The following is a 19,057-nucleotide window of genomic DNA, read 5'->3' on the forward strand; positions in this document are numbered from 1 at the left end:
ACTGCCAAAGAGAACAGTTTGGTTCAAAGGAGCAGGAGGCTGGGTTAAAGGTCAGACAGGTCCAGGTGGGAGGAGATAAACAGCTAATGACGAGGCACGTCCACCCCAGAGGCTAACGAACTCTTTGTTAGGCTACAGAATTGCAGAGGAGCAGAGGAGATCAGATAGGTTAGATCTAATGGGCAGGGTGATCACAATGACAGTTGAACCTTGTAACACAGTACAGTACCAGTCACCAACCCGCTGAGATGGTTGGCACTTTGCAGGCTTTGGTTCTGACCAAGCCCGACACTTAAACCCTAAGTAGCAACTAATGAAATAATAATTAAGACCTTGATTAGATGAAATAGGGTATTAGTGCTGCACTGAAGCAAAAGCTGACAGCCACAACATGTAGCTCTCCAGGAACAGCCTTTCAGCCTCTGACCACAAGGACTTGTTTCCATAATCTGTTCACCACTTTTAAGACCCAGGTCAGTCTCCTTAAGGAAAAGGTATTACCCCTACTATACTGAACAAAAATATAACCGCAACATGTAAAGTCTTGGTCCCATGTTCCATGAGCTGAAATAAAAGATCCCAGAAATGTTGCATAGTGACAAAAATGTTATTTCTCTCAAATTTTGTGCACAAATTTGTTTACATCAATGTTAGTGAGCATTTCTCCTTTGCCAAGATAATCTAGCCAACTGACTGGTGTGGCATATCAAGAAGCTGATTAAACAGCATGATCATTAAACAGGTGCACATTGTGCTGGGGACAATAAAAGGCCACTCTAAAATGTGCAGTTTTGTCACACAACACAATGCCACAGATGTCTCAAGTTGAGGGAGCATGCAATTGGCATGCTGACTGCAGGAATGTCCACCAGAGCTGTTGCTAGAGCATTGAATGTTAATTTCTCTACCATAATCCGTTTCCAACGTCATTTTAGAGAATTTGTCAGCACGCTCAACCGGCCTCGCGCCAGCCCAGGACCTCCACATCTGGCTTCTTCACCTGTGGGATCATCTGAGACCAGCCACCCGGACAGCTGATGAAACTGTGGGTTTGCACAACCAGGAATTTCTGCACAAACTGTCAGACACCGTCTAAGGGAAGCTCATCTGCATGCTCGTTGTCCTCACCAAGGTCTTAACCTAAATGCAGTTCGGCGTCGTAACTGAGAAGTGTGCTCTTCACGGATGAATCCCGATTTCAACTGTACCGGGAAGATGGCAAACAGCGTGTATGGCGTTGTGTGGGCGAGCGGTTTGCTGATGTCAACGTTGTGAACAGAGTGCCCCGTGGTGGTGGTGGGGTTATGGTATGTGCAGGCATAAGCTACAGACAACGAACACAATTGCATTTTATCGACTTCATGTTTCAGCATGATAATGCACAGCCCCATGTCACAAGGATCTGTACACAAGTTTGGGATGCTCTTGATCGACGTGTATGACAGCATGTTCCAGTTCCCGCCAATATCCAGCAACTTCGCACAGCCATTGAAGAGGAGTGGGACAACATTCCACAGGACACAATCAACAGCCTGATCAACTCAATGCGAAGGTGATGTGTCATGTTGCTTGAGGTAAATGGTGGTCCCAACAGATACTGACTGGTTTTCTGATCCACGCCCCTACTATTTTTTTAAAGGTATCTATGACCAACATATGCATATCTGTATTCCCAGTGATGTGAAATCCATAGATTAGGGCCGAATGAATTTATTTCAAATGACAGATTTTCTTATATGAACTGTAATTCAGTAAAATCTTTGAAATTGTTGCATGTTGCGTGTAATTAGTGCATTTTCCTATTCAGGTGGATGACGCTAGAGAAGGAGATGGAGAGACAGAGGGTAAAGGAGCTTGGATATGATAGACTATGCCTGAGATGGCATATCTTACCTTGTATTCATCCTTCATATGTGCCGTTGCTATAACTCACTTGTTTACAATAGTAAATCAGACATTAACACTTCCAGGTCTCAGAATCTCAGAATGTTCTGTTCTTGTCGTCAGATTCATATTTGAACTTTGGACTTGTGCCTGTACATAAGTAGAAGTCACATCACAGGCCTGAGCCCTGAGAGCTCACACAGAGGATTCTGGTCCATTAATGTTGCAAGGGGATGAGGACGGACAGGGGATTACCATTGTGACTATGGATTTGGAGAAGTGTGTCATCTCTATGCGTCATCATTATAGCTATCTCCTTTCACATGTGATCTGTTTACATCAACACAACCAACAGACACAATACTGGTAACTTTACTCAAACTGGTAATGATAATGGATGTCAAGCGGTCCGAAGTTGAGAGGCATTAGACCATCTTGGTAACAGATAACGTGTGTGTGTGTGTGTGTGTGTGTGTGTGTGTGTGTGTGTGTGTGTCACCCTGCATGATAGATTCCTTAGCCAATGGTAGAGACCAGAGGTCACCACACACAAGGTCTACAACACATTTATAGAGGATCACACAAGAGCTTTACCGCAGGTGTAATACCACCCTGATAGCATTGACTGAATTTAGGCCATAGTCCATCATGTCCAAGCTCCTCTACCCACTCTCTCTCCCTTTCCTTCTTATTCTCTAAAGACCAGCATCAACCACCATAAAAGTCATGGCCACTATTCAGTAGGCGTCAAAACCTTTTCCTTAAGGAAATTGACCTGGGTATGAAAAGTGAACGGATCATGGTCACTAAATCCATCGGAAACAAGTCTTTGTGGTGTGAGGCTGGAATGTAACAGGTTAGCAACCCTCCACCGTGTCTGTCCTCCACAGCAGATAATGCGATGACAGTCTGTTCTCACAAACACTGCTGTTGTCACCAGGCCATAGATTGAGTTTCTCTGCTACGCTGGACAACCATCAAACACACAAAAACTCTGTCAGGCAATGGAGTCCTTTGGCACAGGAGTTACCTTCAGTTAATCCATCATCAATCATTCCATATAGGAATATCTTCTTAACCTTACAGTAGCATCTTATTACTTTGAATATTCAAATACTTAGGACCAAACATGGTTATGCAAAACACGTTTGTGAGAGGATGTTGAAAATGGTCTTGGAAGTGAATTAGAAGCTATTTGAGCCACTGTAACAATGATGATTAGAGCACATCTGTCAATATGTTTCTCTTTACCTGTATAAGAAACTGACAACCAACCTATAAATGTATGTTTTGAGCCATCAAACTAACAGATCAGATGTGTTGGATGAGCTTTCAAAAAAAGGTATCTGCCAGAGAACACAAAATACAGAAGTATTTGCCATGGAATATTAGGATGTTTCAGCTATTAGTTATTTAAAATGTCCTATAGGGATATAACTCTTCACATATTTTATTGTAATAAAGTAATAATTTCAGATAGCCCAAATTAATTTAATGTAAAAAAAAAAATTTAAAAAGAAGAAAAGTGAACTTACCTTTCAGCTGAGGACATTCAGTTAGCCTATCTTCCCTTCAAAGTGGTACCCAGATGTAAGACGTGTTTGTGCGTAAATTACAGTGGACACCATTGAAAGTTGGAACATTAGAATACAGAAATTAGAAGAAAAAAACAACTCAGGTCATTGTTTCTATCATTTCGCAGCTTGTCTCTGAAGTGCGTCTGTCACGAACTGGATAGTGTTGTGCTTGCTAAAAGCAACAGCTGGTGGCAGTACGCGCACGGCGGCAGTGATGCTGCTGAAATACACTGGAACCTTTCATCTTGTGCTCAACATGATCCACCTGACGCACGTGACCTCAGCGGCGCAAATAAATTGTATTGTCTACCAAGGATGAACCAAGTAAGATTATGAATACAATCAGAAACACTAGCGTACTTTTTTAGATAATTATCAAACTGACTTTAGTCTGCCATCTTCAAATATGAATATTCTGATTAAATATTAATCTTATTCGATAAACCTCACACCTATCCTCCAATCACAACGATTATGCAAATATTGGAACACCTTTTTTTCTCCACAGAACACGTTGGTATCCGGTTGCTAAGCAACATTTTTCTGTTTGTCCAGAGATGAAACTGGTCTGTCAAAAGTTGCTAACTCATGTCTAAATTCTCAAACTAAATACATACTGCAATTCCAACCACAAAACGTCTTAGGTTTAATTTTAAGCCTGGAAATACAACAACTTGCCTAGCTAACAGGTCAATGTTTATTTTTGACGTTATACATTCTAATTATATTTTCTAGGCTGGAATTGTTGCCATTGAAAATAGTCATGTTATATCCAACAACCATTGAGCAACTCCGTTGTAAATCCAGCACATATTGAACATTGAGATTGCTGAAAGGCCAGTATCTTTGGTAAGGAGTGGCATGAACAGGTTGGTAAGGAGTGGCATGAACAAGAGTGGAATGTTAGCTGAGGAGACTGGTACTCAAACTACATAAACACAATTAAATGTTATTTGAGCTCTTAAAATGTAGTCTAACAGATAAAGAAATTAGGACATTCTAAAATAGGCCTACATTTTTCGAAATATATAATAAACCTTTGTTGGCTAAATGCTTTCACCTGTTCGCAAATTGCAGTTCATTATCTATATCAAAGGGGGGCACTGATACCAATCTTGTCTGCGCGTTCTGTTTCGCTAAAAAAAACTGTCCCTCTCGACTTGCCATAGGTTGACATAACATGGTCAAACATGGCTGCACACACAATGAACAAATACATTTTGTCCTTAGGACAAATAAATGGTCGCATTTATGGAGTTCATGCACGTTAAATAGGGCTACATACGCGACGGCCTTGTCTACTAATAATTCTAGTCAGAATAAAGGTGAGTTTACATGCAATATGCTGTCACGACGAGGAACCTGCTAACATGGTCCCGATTATGTCTAACTGTTTCCTAAGAAAATGAGACCTGGTTAGCTTAATTTATTTTACTAGGCAAGTACGTTAAGAACAAATTCTTATTTACAATTACGGCCGGTTGTGATACAGCCTGGAATCGAACCAGTGTGTCTGTAGTGATGCCTCTAGCACTGAGATGCAGTGCCTTCGCCCGATGCGCTACTCGGGAGCCCAATGAAGTTGGATATGTTTTTCTGACACAATCAATATCAATTTTAGGCTTTCCTAACAGAGGACCTTTCAACAGGTCCACGGAGAGAGGTGAGGAACAAGTAATGTTGTAACGAGTCAAAGTTCATGATAATCACTTGAACACAGGTGGGATTGCAAATGTTCATAAACGTGTGCAAAGCAAATCCTTTCCAATCCAAGTGTAGCTAGCGGATTGTAACGGGCTAATGTGATGGATGCTCCATTAGCCGTTACAGGATAGGTACAGAGGTAAAGACAGTTTCAGGTTGGATATTCGCCTGTAGTTTTCCTTACGTCCACCAAAAGCAGTTAGAGACGTCAACATAGTGACAAATCAAATTTTTCAAATTTCATTAGCTCTTTAACCATTACTCCTAAAACTTTCAAAACTGGTTCTAGCTAACCCGGTGGCATAGACACGCATTGCGCGCACTTTTTTGTTGTCGATTTACATCTCGCACTATTTAAAATAATGTATTTACATTTTTTGGCTCTAACATTAGAAGTTAAAACTATATTTTAATAACTGAGCATTTAAGTCTGACGAACCACCTGCAACTAGACAGGGACATGTTTTTGAAGATACTGTATGTTTGGTCAAATCAAGAACGAAGGTGGTATCGCCAAATTAATGTCGGTCGAACATTCTCTGTGTAACGCCAAACAGTACCACTATCACATTAGCCCGTTACAATCTTAACTAATCCAAATGTAGATTTTTGGTTGGGTCTTTTGCCCATTTTATAGCAGTACATATAAAAACATTACATACTGTAGATGTAGCCGCACAAGTTAGCTAATTACCATAGGTGAATAACGTTATCATAGTTCCAAGGTGTAAACGGTGAGAATTGTTTGCGCTCCATACCTGGGCGGCATCCACACTTTTCTTGTCACCTAAATAAATACAACTTTCTGGTCACTTGTGTGCCAGTATCACAAGCCATCATTGCTACCTGTGTGCTGAAGTAAACAGTGACCCATGACCCAACATACTGCCCTCTAGTGTACAGATTAAGTGGGAATATACAAAGACAGAAAAAATATATAGACTACACAACCCAACAAGCATGACAACATGACTCTTTCTGGCTACAGCACATTGTGGTCCCTGGGTAGAGGTTCACGTCATGAAATCAGCCCAGATAATTTACCATTAAAACAAATTGTGAGGAATGTATTATCAAGTTTAGACGAAGCTGTATATTGACAGAAATAAAGCTATATTTTGAAGTTGTGACATCTCTAATTAGTCGTCTTTTTCTCTGTTCCCTGTCTCCATGGTGTGTCATGCGGGTGACCCCAGGACAGATAGGATGCTTGTAGACCAGGACTGGACAGCAGTGTACCTGACCGCTGCCCCCTTCAGACAGGGCTCTGTGCCCCTGCCTGTCCGCATGGGCTTCCCAGTGAAGAGAGGGGTGCCTCCGGAGAAGAAGGGCAACCTAGAGCTCATCAAGGTCAGGTTGGAGGTGAGGAACTGACATGTCAGAGCTTTTGATTATGCATTGGGATGGAAATCATTTGTACCATTTAAGGCTATATATTGTGCTGTCAGATCATACAGGCATTTATGAAAACTCTTGTCTGTTTCAGATTTCAAACGTTTTGCTCTTAACTCCAGCAGCCACAAAGAAACACTGTGAAGCTCTGAAGCGTAAGTCAAAGTGCTTATTGAGTGGTAGTATTTAATTAACAATTATACAACGGGTGGGTCTAATCCTGGATGTTGATTTGGTTAAAACCGCGTTCCAGCCGGTGTCTATTACACAGTTGAAATCTGACTGCGCAATCCACTGTCATCAGCCCAGCCAGGCAGGTTACTAGATCTCCACTGTAAAAAAGCATCTAGATATTATCTCACTTTTTTTTTTAGACTAGCGTTTGGTTTTCAACAGCGGCGATTTGTATTAAGCTTGCTGTCTTTGACATTTGCAACATTGTTTCAATATTGAAATTCGACCTCCAGCTGTCCCATAGTTCTGATTGGGTCAGGACGAGACAGATTTTCTCAGCCAGTCAAAATCATTTTTTATTTTACCTTTTATTTAACTAGGCAAGTCAGATAAGAAGACATTCTTATTTTCAATGATGGCCTAGGAACAGTGGGTTAACTGAGACAGAACAACAGATTTTATTTACCTTGTCAGCTCTGGGATTTGATCTTGCAATGGAATTGCTCTAACCACTAGGCTACCTGCCGCCTCATGAATTGGCATCATTTTGTACACTACAATTCAAAAGGTTGGGGTCACTTAGAAATGTCCTTATCTCAAAGTTTGTAAAAATGCATCCATTCAAATAACATCAAATTGATCAGAAATACAGTGCAGACATTGTAAGTGACTATTGTAGCTGGAAACGGTAGATTTATTTTTTTCCTAGCCACTGTGCTACTTCTGCATTGCTTGCTGTTGGGGTTTTAGGCTGGGTTTCTGTACAGCACTTTGTGACATCAGCTGATGTAAAAAGGGCTTCATAAATACATTTAATCTTTAATGGAATATCTACATATGTGTACAGAGGCCCATTATTAGCAACCTTCACTCCTGTGTTCCAATAGCACGTTGTGTTAGCTAATCCAAGTTTGTTTTAAAAGGCTAATTGATCATTAGAAACCCCTTTTGCAATTATGTTAGCACAGCTGAAAACTGTTGTGCTTATTAAAGAAGCAAAAAAACTGGCCTTCTTTAAACTAGTTGAGTATCTGGAGCATCAGCATTTGTGGGTTCGATTACAGGCTCAAAATGGCCAGAAACAAATACCTTTCTTCTTGTTCTGAGAAATGAAGGCCATTCCATGTGAGAAATTGCCAAGAAACTGAAGATCTTGTACAACACTGTGTACTACTCCGTTCAGAGAACAGCACAAACGGGCTCTTAAAAAAAAGTGGGAGGTCTTGGTGCACAACTGAGCAAGAGGACAAGTACATTAGAATATTTAGTTTGAGAAACAGATGCCTCACAGCTTCATTAAATAGTACCCCGCAAACACCAGTCTCAACGTCAACAGTGAAGAGGCGACTCCACGATGCTGGTCTTCTAGGCAGAGTTCCTCTGTCCAGTGTCTGTGTTCTTTTTCCCATCTTAATCTTTTCTTTTTATTGGCCAGTCTGAGATATGGCTTTTTCTTTGCAACTCTGCCTAGAAGGCCAGCATCCCGGTGTCGCCTCTTCACTGTTAACGTTGAGACTGGTGTTTTGCGGGTACTTTGTAGATATTCCATTAAACATCAGCCGTTTCCAGCTACAATAGTCATTTACAACATGAACAATGTCTACACTATTTCTGATCAATTTGATGTTATTTTAATGGACAGAAAAATTAGCTTTTCTTTAAACATCAAGGACATTTCTAAGTGACCCCAAACTTTTTAACAGTAGTGTGTATGCACACACAAAGAAATGTCAATAGAAAAACACGAAATGCAGCTAGTTTGCTATCATCCCAGTTTCAGTTTGAAGTGATTGTGTTAGCTGTGTAGTTGGCTAGCTCCTCTGAACAGTGTCTTGTTCAGCTAACTAGAAAACAGCTTAAACACATGCAAATGCAGCTACTTTGCTTTGTTATTCTGTCTGCGCTGTTTGATGTGACTGTGTTAGCCGAAGTTGGCTGGCTAGCAAGCAAAACGTTGCCAGCAATCATGGCAACGGAACATCGAGAATGAATGGCTTGTTCACTTCCATAGATTTAGAACAAAAAGACTGGCAACCGAGCCGATAGAACGAACGAACGACCAGCCGGCTTGGGTAGCAACCCTAGATTTGTGTCGGACTATATCTCGTGGAAGGATGAGATGGTATGAATAAATTAATCAATCATTATTTGAATATATTGGTAACACATTGAAAAAAGTGATAATGCCCTCTAAGCCGGTGTTTGGAGGATATATTGGCACAGTTTGCCTAACAACACCTGTGCCAATATATCCTCCAAACACCGGTTTCTCTGGCATTATCACTTAATTGTCTTTCTGTGTTTCTACTTTCCCTGCAGCATTCTGCACAGAGTGGCCCTCTGCCCTGGACACAGATGCTAAATATGATGAGCACTTCCCTGTCAAAGTAAAGAGCAAGGACTACATGTCTGCCGGCACCGCCCTCAGAAACCCATCTACCCGCATAGTCCACCTCAGAGTGAGAGTCTGTCTTCCTGTGTTGTAGGCATACATGGTCTGGGATTTGGGGGTTTGAGGTAGATTAAAATGTTAGCTAAGAGTTCAGTTAGACTCTGACCTGTATTTGACCCTTCTCAACCAAATCCATATAAAGTGCAGGGTTATCCTCTTGTGTTGAAGGGATCTAGAGGTTCTCTAAACAGCTCTCATCTCATTGACCTTTCAGGAAATTGCTCCACTGTCCGGATCTATGCTCTTAAACGAAAAATCCATCCAAAACCACTCATTCCTATCATTTACAGTGTTAAATAACACTGAGAACAATATTTTTTGTGAACAAATGTTTCATTTTGACTTTTATATTAAGGTTGGTAGAAATATGAAAATCGTTGTGGAAATCCATAAATGCAATGCTCTTTGGGCTGGCTGGCTAGCTAGCTAGCAAACGTAGCTACATCAACTCAGCAAAAAATAAACATCCTCTCACTGTCAACTGTGTTTATTTTCAGCAAACTTAACATGTGTAAATATTTGTATGAACATAACAAGATTCAACAACTGAGACATAAACTGAAAAGTTCCACTGACATGTGACTAACAGAAATTGAATAATGTGTCCCTGAACAAAGGGGGGTCAAAAGTAACAGTCAGTATCTGGTGTGGCCACCAGCTGCATTAAGTTCTCCAGTGCATCTCCTCATGGACTGCACCAGATTTGCCAGTTCTTGCACCAAGGGACCTGCAAGTTCCCAGACATTTCTGGGGGGAATGGCCCTAGCCCTCACCCTCCGATCTAACAGGTCCCAGACGTGCTCAATGGGATTGAGATCCGGGCTCTTCGCTAGCCATGGCAGAACACTGACATTCCTGTCTTGCAGGAAATCATGCACAGAATGAGCAGTATGGCTGGTGGCATTGTCATGCTGGAGGGTCATGTCAGGATGAGCCTGCAGGAAGGGTACCAGATGAGGGAGGAGGATGCCTTCCCTGTAATGCACAGCGTTGAGATTGCCTGCAATGACAACAAGCTCAGTCCAATGCTGCTGTGACACCGCCCGAGACCATGACAGACTCTCCACCTCCAAATCGATCCCGCCCCAGAGTACAGGCCTCGGTGTAACGCTCATTACTACGACGATAAATGCGAATCTGACCGTCACCCCTGGTGAGACAAAACCGCGACTCGTCAGTGAAGAGCACTTTTTGCCAGTCCTGTCGGGTCCAGCGGCGGTGGGTTTGTGCCCATCGGCGACATTGTTGCGGGATGTCTGGTGAGGACCTGCCTTACAACAGGCCTACAAGCCCTCAGTCCAGCCTCTCGGCCTATTGCGGACAGTCTGAGCACTGATGGAGGGATTGTGGGTTCCTGGTGTAACTCGGCAGTTGTTGTTGCCATCCTGTACATGTCCCGCAGGTGTGATGTTTGGATGTACCGATCCTGTGCAGGTGTTTGTTACACGTGGTCTGCCACTGCGAGGACGATCAGCTGTCCATCCTGTTTCCCTGTAACGATGTCTTAGGCGTCTCACAGTATGGACATTGCAATTTATTGCCCAGGCCACATCTGCAGTCCTCATGCCTCCTTGCAGCATGGTAAAGGCACGTTCAGATGAGCAGGGACCCTGGGCATCTTTCTTTTGGTGTTTTTCAGAGTCAGTACAAAGGCCTCTTTAGTGTCCTAAGTTTTCATATCTGTGACCTTAATTGCCTACTGTCTGTAAGCTGTTAGTGTCATAATGACCGTTCCACAGGTGCATGTTCATTCATTGTTTATGGTTCATTGAACAAGCATGGGAAACAGTGTTTAAACCCTTTACAATGAATATCTGTGAAGTTATTTGGATTTTTACGAATTATCTTTGAAAGACAGGGTCCTGAAAATGGGACATTTATTTTTTTTGCTGAGTTTACAATAATACCAAAGACACTATCAGCAGGTGAAGTAGCCAGTTAGCGGTAAAATCACTTAAACAACTGCACTATCAATTTAGGAGTCTACAATCTCACCATGTTCAACTTGCAGATTGATGTGCCACAGAGTGGACTTTGCAATGACACCATGCAATGCACCCTGGACTGAAGAGGCAGACACAGGAGAAATTTGCTAGATCCTCTTTTAAATAACACATTTCTTGAGGTAGGAATAACGCAAAAGTATGATCAATGGCTCATTCGAGAGAAGACAACCTTGCGATTTGACATTGGCCAGTATTGAAATCTAACATTGATAGACAATTTCACCATCTAAAAGTCTTTCTTTTAACTTCCAGTGTAGTGAGAGTGGCTTTATTGTAATGCTACTTCATACCGGCCAAATGTCTGCCTGCTTGAACGCCAATACCTCCGATAAACATGAAATGACCTAGGGAATCGATAGGACATTACTCAGATGCACAAAAACAATAACATTCATAATGGGTGAATCTTTCCTTTAAGTCTATGAAACGCTGCTCTAAAATACTTCTACAATGCATACCTTTTTCATAGCGCTGTATGATTGCAATATTCCATCATATGAACATACTTGTCACAAATGGAGAACGGCAATAGGCGTGGAACCTAAATACAATTGACAGTTATCTCTAGAAGAATTTTGTGATTAATCGCCAGCCATCTGCTCCACTGACACTTTCCCCTTAGATTACGGCCTCGACACAGGAATTATTTAGCCAATAATCCCCCTAGATTAGCATGAGAATCAAAGATAGATTGCAGGATAAGCAGGGTCCAGGATACAGCCGAAACAGACTGATACCATTTCAGCCCACTGTTCTCAGGCTTGCCACACAAAACTCCCAGTTGTATGATATAATCTGAATGAAAAGATAATACTCCTGCATCCCTTTTAGTTGCTATCCAACTAAGTATTCAGACTCTTTACTATGAGACTCTCAGCTGCATCCTGTTTCCATTGGTCATCCTTGAGTTTTCTACAACTTGATTGGAGTCCACCTGTGGTAAATTCAATTGATTGGACATGATTTGGAAAGGCACATGCCCATCTATATAAGGTCCCATAGTTGACAGGGCATGTCAGAGCAGAAACCAAGCCATGAGGTCGAAGGAATTGTCTATATAGCTCAGAGACGAGCTTGTTTTCGAGGCACAGATCTGGGGAAGGGTACCAAAACATTTATGCTGCATTGAAGGTCCCCAAGAACACAGTGGCCTCCATTTATAAATGGAATAACTTTGGGACCACCAAGACTCTTCCTAGAGCTGGCCCCCCGGCCAAACAGGGCAATCAGGGGAGAAGTGCCTTGGTCAGGTAGGTAACCAAAAATCCGATAGTCGCTGACAGAGCTCCAGAGTTCCTCTGTGGAAATGGAAGAACCTTCCAGAAGGACAACCATCTCTGCAGCACTCCACCAATCAGGCCTTTATGGTAGAGTGGTCAGACAGAAGCCACTCCTCAATAAAAGGCACATGACCGCCTGCTTGGAGTTTGCCAAAAGACTCAGACCCTGAGAAACTAGATTCAAGCGTCACGTCTGCAGGAAACCTGGCACCATCCCTTCAGTGAACAGTGTTGGCAGCATTCTGTTATGGGGTTGTTTTTCAGTGGCAGGGACTGGGAGACTAGTCAGGATCGAGGTAAAGGTGAACGGAACAAAGTACAGAGATCCTTGATGAAAACCTGCTCCAGGGCGCTCAGAACCTCAGACTGGGGGCGAAGGTTCACCTTCCAACAGGACAATGACCCTAAGCGTATAGCCAAGACAACGCAGGAGTTGAGTGGCCCAGCCAGAGCCCGGACTTGAACTTGATCAAACATCTCTGGAGAGACCTGAAAATAGCTGTGCAGCGATGCTCCCCATCCAACCTGATCTGCAGAGAAGAATGGGAGAAACTTCCCAAATACAGGTGTGCCAAGCTTGTAGCATCATACCCAAGAAGACTCAAGGCTGTAATCGCTGCCAAAGGTGCTTCAACAATGTACTAAGTCAAGGGTCTGAATACTTACACTACTGTTCAAAAGTTTGGGGTTACTTAGAAATGTTCTTGTTTTGAGGACTTCTGTTTCTCAAACTGTTAGCTTCATTAAATAGTACCTGCATAACACCAGTCTCAACGTCAACAGTGAAGAGGCGACTCCGGGATGCTGGCCTTCTAGGTAGAGTTGCAAGGAAAAAGCAATATCTCAGACTGGCCAATAAAAAGAAAAGATTAAGATGGGCAAAAGGACAGAGGAACTCTGCCTAGAAGGCCAGCATCCCGGAGTCGTCTCTTCACTGTTGACGTTGAGACTGGTGTTATGCAGGTACTATTTAATGAAGCTGCCAGTTGAGGACTTGTGAGGCGTCTGATTCTCAAACTACTAGACACTCTAATGTACTTGTCCTCTTGCTCAGGTGTTGCCTGGGGCCTCCCACTCTTTTTATTCTGGTTGGAGACTGTTTGTGCTGTTCTGTGAAGGGAGTGGTACACAGCGTTGTATGAGGTCTTCAGTTTCTTGGCAAGGTCTCCCATGGAATAGCCTTCATTTCTCAGAACAAGAAGAAAGTTATTTGTTTCTGGCAATTTTGAGCCTGTAATCGAACACAAAGGCTGATGCTCCAGATACTCAACTAGTCTAAAAAAGTTGTATTGCTTTAATCAGGACAACAGTTTTCAGCTGTGCTAACATAATTTCAAAAAATAAAATAAATAATAAAATTATAAACTTGGATTAGCTAACACAACATGCCATTGGGACACAGGAGTGATGGTTGCTGATAATGGGCCTCTGCACGCCTATGTAGATATTTAAAAAATCTGCCGTTTCCAGCTACAATAGTAATTTCCAACATTAACAATGTCTACACTATTTCTGATCAATTTGATGTTATTGTAATGGACAAAAAATGTGCATTTCTTTCAAACAAGGAAATTTCTAATTGACCCCAAACTTTTGAACGGTAGTGTATGTAAATGTGATATTTCAGTTTGCCAAATTTTCTAAACAGTTTTTGCTTTGTCATTCTGTGGCATTGTGTATAGATTGGTTGGACAATTGTAATACATTTTAGAATAAGGCTGTAACCTTGCCTTGCAAAAGTATTCGGACCCCTTGGATTTCTTCACATTTTAATTTATTACACGGTGAAAAGAATACAAATATACAGATGATAAATATTACAGAACTTGCATGTTGTATGCAACAAGGCACTAAAGTAATTCTACAAAAAATACACATCATAGCCTAAATGCAAAGCCTTACGTTTGGGGTAAATCCAACACATCACTGAGTAACTTCCTCATTTTCAAGCCTGTTGGTACCATCATGGTATGGGTATGCTTGACATCATCAAATACTGGGGATTTTTTAAGGATTAAAAAGCATAATCCTAGAGGTAAAGCAGATTGAAGTAGGTTTTCAACAGAGACTGGGAGAGGAATTCACCTTTCAGCAGGACAATAACCTACAACACAAGGTCAAATCTACACGAGTTGCTTACCAAGTAGACAGTAAATTCTTGAGTGGTAAAGTTAGTTTTGACTTAATTATGCTTAAATCTAGGGCAAGACATAAAAATCGCTGTCTAGCCATGATCTCTAACATCTAAATAAAAAAATATATTAAAAAAAGAATGGGAACATATTGCACAATCCAGGTGTGCAAAGCTCTTATAGACTTACCCATGAAGATTTACAGCTGTAAACGATGCCAAAGGCATTTCTAACATTTAATGACTCAGGAAGCGGAATACTTATGCAATGACTATTTTAGTTAGTTCATTTCCGTGCACTTTTGTTTTTAACATGAATTCTTCCACTTTGACAGAGTATTTTGTGTAGATTGTTGACAAAATGATAAATCAATTTGAATCTCACTTTGTAACACAGTAAAATGAGAAGAAATCCAAGGGGTCTGAATACTTTTGCAAGGCACTGTATGTACACGCATTTCCTGTCAACACACGTGGCAACCGGTTATCACTCTCACACACTCACTCTCACACTCACACTCACTCACACACACACAGTTGTAGAACATGCACACGTGTGTACATGTCACATTTCTATAATATACTTGTGAGCCTTGTGTATAAACTCTCCCATGTGAGGTACATGCATGTGTAGTACGTGTGAAACCCATTCCTAAGCCTGAAGTGTTCCCACTTGCGCTGCCGAATAGCTAGCTTCTCCGAGGCGTGAATATTCTCTGGTTTCTTTCTAGGTTCCTAACTTTTCTAGGGAGTTTTTCCTAGCCACTGCTTATGCATTGCTTTGGGGTTTTAGGCTCGGTATCTGTATTTCACTCTGTGACAACTGCTGTAAAAAGGGCTTTAGAAAATGCATGACATTGATTGTAAGACGCTTCAGGAGGGTGGTTACATGTGTTTGCAAGGCAGAGGTCCTGTGTTTGAGTGTCCGTATGAGCCAAATCAGAAGGAAGTGGTACTTGCTAAGCAAGCAGCGCGATGTCCGTTAAGACCTGCAGTAATCTTTTGTTTTCCACCCGATCTGCAAAGGGCTTACTGATCACTCAGTAGCATGGCCTCTCTTTAAATAACTATGTGACTAATCTGATGAAAGTAAGGAGATTTGACCAATGGGGGTAAGGGTCTTAGTCTCAATAATGAGAAATGTGACCTTTTTTAAGGTTTTGTTTTGGTTGACATTGTGCTGGAACAATGCGAGAGAATAGCCTATAATCCTTCTCCTGAAAAGCCTCTTCACGTCTCATTATTCACTTCTTCTCTTCCATGAACTTCAGCTGTCACAAAGCTGTAAGGGGGAACAATGTTTTTTGCAGCATGAACCATATATGCTTGTCATTTTCCATGATTTAAATTCCATTCAGTAGACTGAGTTTAAACATTAACTGACTTACCGCTGCAGAGTTTCAATATTTAGTGTGGCACAGTGCATATTATTTCAGATTGAGGGATGACTGCATCTGTTTCCGGTTTTATTTGAATCAATTTGCCAAAGCCAATAAGTTTCAGTATTATAATGTCAGATTTATGTGTCTTTGTCCACTCAGGTGAAGCTCTCCAGTCTGAACTTGGACAACCATGCCAGGAAGAAGATAGTTAAACTGGTAGGAGAGAGGTACTGCAAAGACAGACACACTCACCATCACCACTGACAGGTAAGCAGCACCCCCTGTTGTTCTATGTGCTTTTACCAATAAGGTGTTGGTCCTTCACTACAGTTGCTTTACAGTAATATATTTTAAATGGGGGCTCTATTTCAACTAACACTGTATTTTCTGAAATGTTTTTATTTCTTTTCTCCCCTTTGCTCCTTCAGCTGCCCTGTGAGACAGCAGAATTATGACTACGCCATGTACCTCCTGACTGTCCTCTATCACGAGTCCTGGGTAAGTGTCTAATTCTACTACTCTGACTAGTCAAGTCCAGAGATGTGCTCAAAAGGACAGAATATGGAAAGGTCAGATGTACAATATATTCCCAGCTCTATTCATGACATGTCTAGCTGCTCCGTTCAGTATGTAGCATCCTCCCAAATGTGACCCTGGTCAGTACCAAAGAGCTTGAGTAGTCATGATCCTCCGCCTAACCTCACTACCCAGCCAGCCCATCTGCTAATAGGTAGACAGTGAGTGGACAGATGGTCAGGCAGCCAATGCCATCACTGTGCAAAGCATCAGAGACCCCTAATGGACTAGGAAAGAGATGCATGATACCATAAACCATCCCTACAGGTAAAGGGCTTGTATATACATTAGGGCTTTGTAAATAGAAAGTGTTACAGGCTTTTATGTTGCCTTTCATCCAAGTCATTTCAGGGATTCACCATTCAAGTGAATCATTATTTCTCCCCTTCGTGTGAAAGAGTAAGGCCATAAGGGAGGTATGATGCATGAGGAGAATAGGCAGAGGGATGGCATACAGCAGCATTGTCACCACTGGCATTTCCCCTCTAAACAGGAGAAAACAGACTCCAGTATCTGATGCTGACCCTGCCACTTATTCACAGCACTCCAACCAACACCTGAGATATCCACCGTCAGGGTCACCAGCACAGGCTGTTTTCACATGAGAGTACAGCCACAAGGGACTTAATGGCTCTCCCTATTGTGCCTTTGGTAGTTCTATCACCAAGGCAGCAGGGTTTAGCTGGTTAAAAAGCCTTGGCTTTTTGTCTCTCTGGGGAATGGCGTACAAGCCGGGAAGCGGAACACTGTCCGCTGCCCTTTGCATACACAATGGAAGGCACAGTGCAGCTCACCGGTCGGGGGAAGCTGTGCTCAGGTAGTAACGCTAGCCCACAAAGAGGCCGCTTGTTAGCCGCCGCTTGGGTGATTCTATTCACTCAGTGAGACGGACTCTGGGCCTGTTGCTAATTCCACTGTTGGCTGTAGATCCAAACCAGTGCTCCACTGTGACAGAGCACAGTCCTCCACCACAGCACAGCAGGTGCCTCTAGTGCCCAACATCTCCCCTGTTGGGCACTAGAGGCACTCCAATCCCCAAGAGACTATTTCATCTGTCCATCTCTTATTTGAGTGCTCCAGTACTCTGTGCTCCACTCCTCTGTGCTCCACTCCAGTAATAAAACCCACAAATGTCCTCCTGTAAAACAGGTGTCTGTTGGTCTGTCAACATCACTGTCTGTAAAAAAATATATATATTTATATATTTATATATATATATTTATATATATTTATATTTATATATTTATATATATAAATATATAAATATATATAAATATATAAATATATATAAATATATATATATAAATATATATAAATATATATAAATATATATATAAATATATATATATATATATATATTATTTACACTGGATAGGTGCAGTGAAATGTCTTGTTTTACAGGGTTAGCCATAATAGTACTGCACCCCTGGAGCAAATAAGGGTTAAATGCCTTGCTCAATGGCATATCGGCAGATGTTTCGCCTTGTTGGCTTGGGTATTCGAACCAGCAACCTTACTGGCCCAACGCTCTAACTGCTAGGCTACCTGCCGCCCTGTCTTCACCCAATAGAAGATATGGAGTCTGTCCGACTAATGGTCACCTACCTGTTTTAACTCGGATTGATTAAAACATGAACTACTGTATGCTGAATCAAATGGCTTAGATTCTAAAGCAAACTAACTGAATCGATGTGATTGAAAGGGACTGCAACACTAGTTGACCCTGTGAAGATAGTGAAATGACCCTGACAGTCAGGCTAAAGAGGAGAGAATCTCTTCTCCAGCCATCCCCATCCTACCACCCTGTCCGCTGGAGGGGTTGGGCCTCAGCCAGCCTGGATATTAGGAACCATATAGATGTAATGAGGGTCATTAACCCCAAACACCAGGGCTGCAGTGGATCTGATGAGGCTGTGACTGCCCCTGCTTTAAGCTCCCACACAACGGGCCTATTGTCCTCTGGGGGATGTGATCGGACAGAGACAGGCTGTGATGGAGGAACTCCGCACCACGTATGGAGAAACCCTATCTCTTTGAGAGGACAGGAGAGCCGAGCATCACATCACTGACCAGGGCACTCAAGGGGTTCCACACTGCTCTGTCCCCAAACCCACAATCCCAAGAGGGGCAATCGCAGACCGTTATCTTAATGTTTCACATACCTATCATTTGTCATATATTGAGTCATAAACTGATGAATCCTGGTTAGCATTTTGTTTGAGCTTATGTAGCGGACAATGTTGTGCTGTTCCACTTACTCTGTCTAGAAAGCGGAGGCCTGGGAGTCTGAGAAGACTGTGGCAGACATGGAGGAGTACAGCTGGGAGAACAGCCCCTCTCAGAAGAACGCCCTGTCCACGTTGGTCCACATGGGGTTAGCAGGGGAGGGAGGAAAGCCAGAGGTACAGGGACTCTGTGACCAGACTGAAGAACGAGGGTGAGAGTGAGGGAAGCGTGCTCCAGTACAGAGAAGCTGTGAAGAAACTACTGAAACTCTAA

General features: G+C 42.2%; 1 pseudogene; it reads left to right on the top strand.

Annotated features, from left to right (window-relative positions):
* The first annotated feature begins 4,651 nt into the window (after positions 1 to 4,651).
* LOC139407586 (small ribosomal subunit protein mS35-like) lies at positions 4,652 to 19,057 on the top strand (annotated as a pseudogene).

The sequence above is a fragment of the Oncorhynchus clarkii genome, chromosome 4 (genome assembly GCF_045791955.1).
Source record: "Oncorhynchus clarkii lewisi isolate Uvic-CL-2024 chromosome 4, UVic_Ocla_1.0, whole genome shotgun sequence".
Taxonomy (NCBI): Eukaryota; Metazoa; Chordata; class Actinopteri; order Salmoniformes; family Salmonidae; genus Oncorhynchus; species Oncorhynchus clarkii.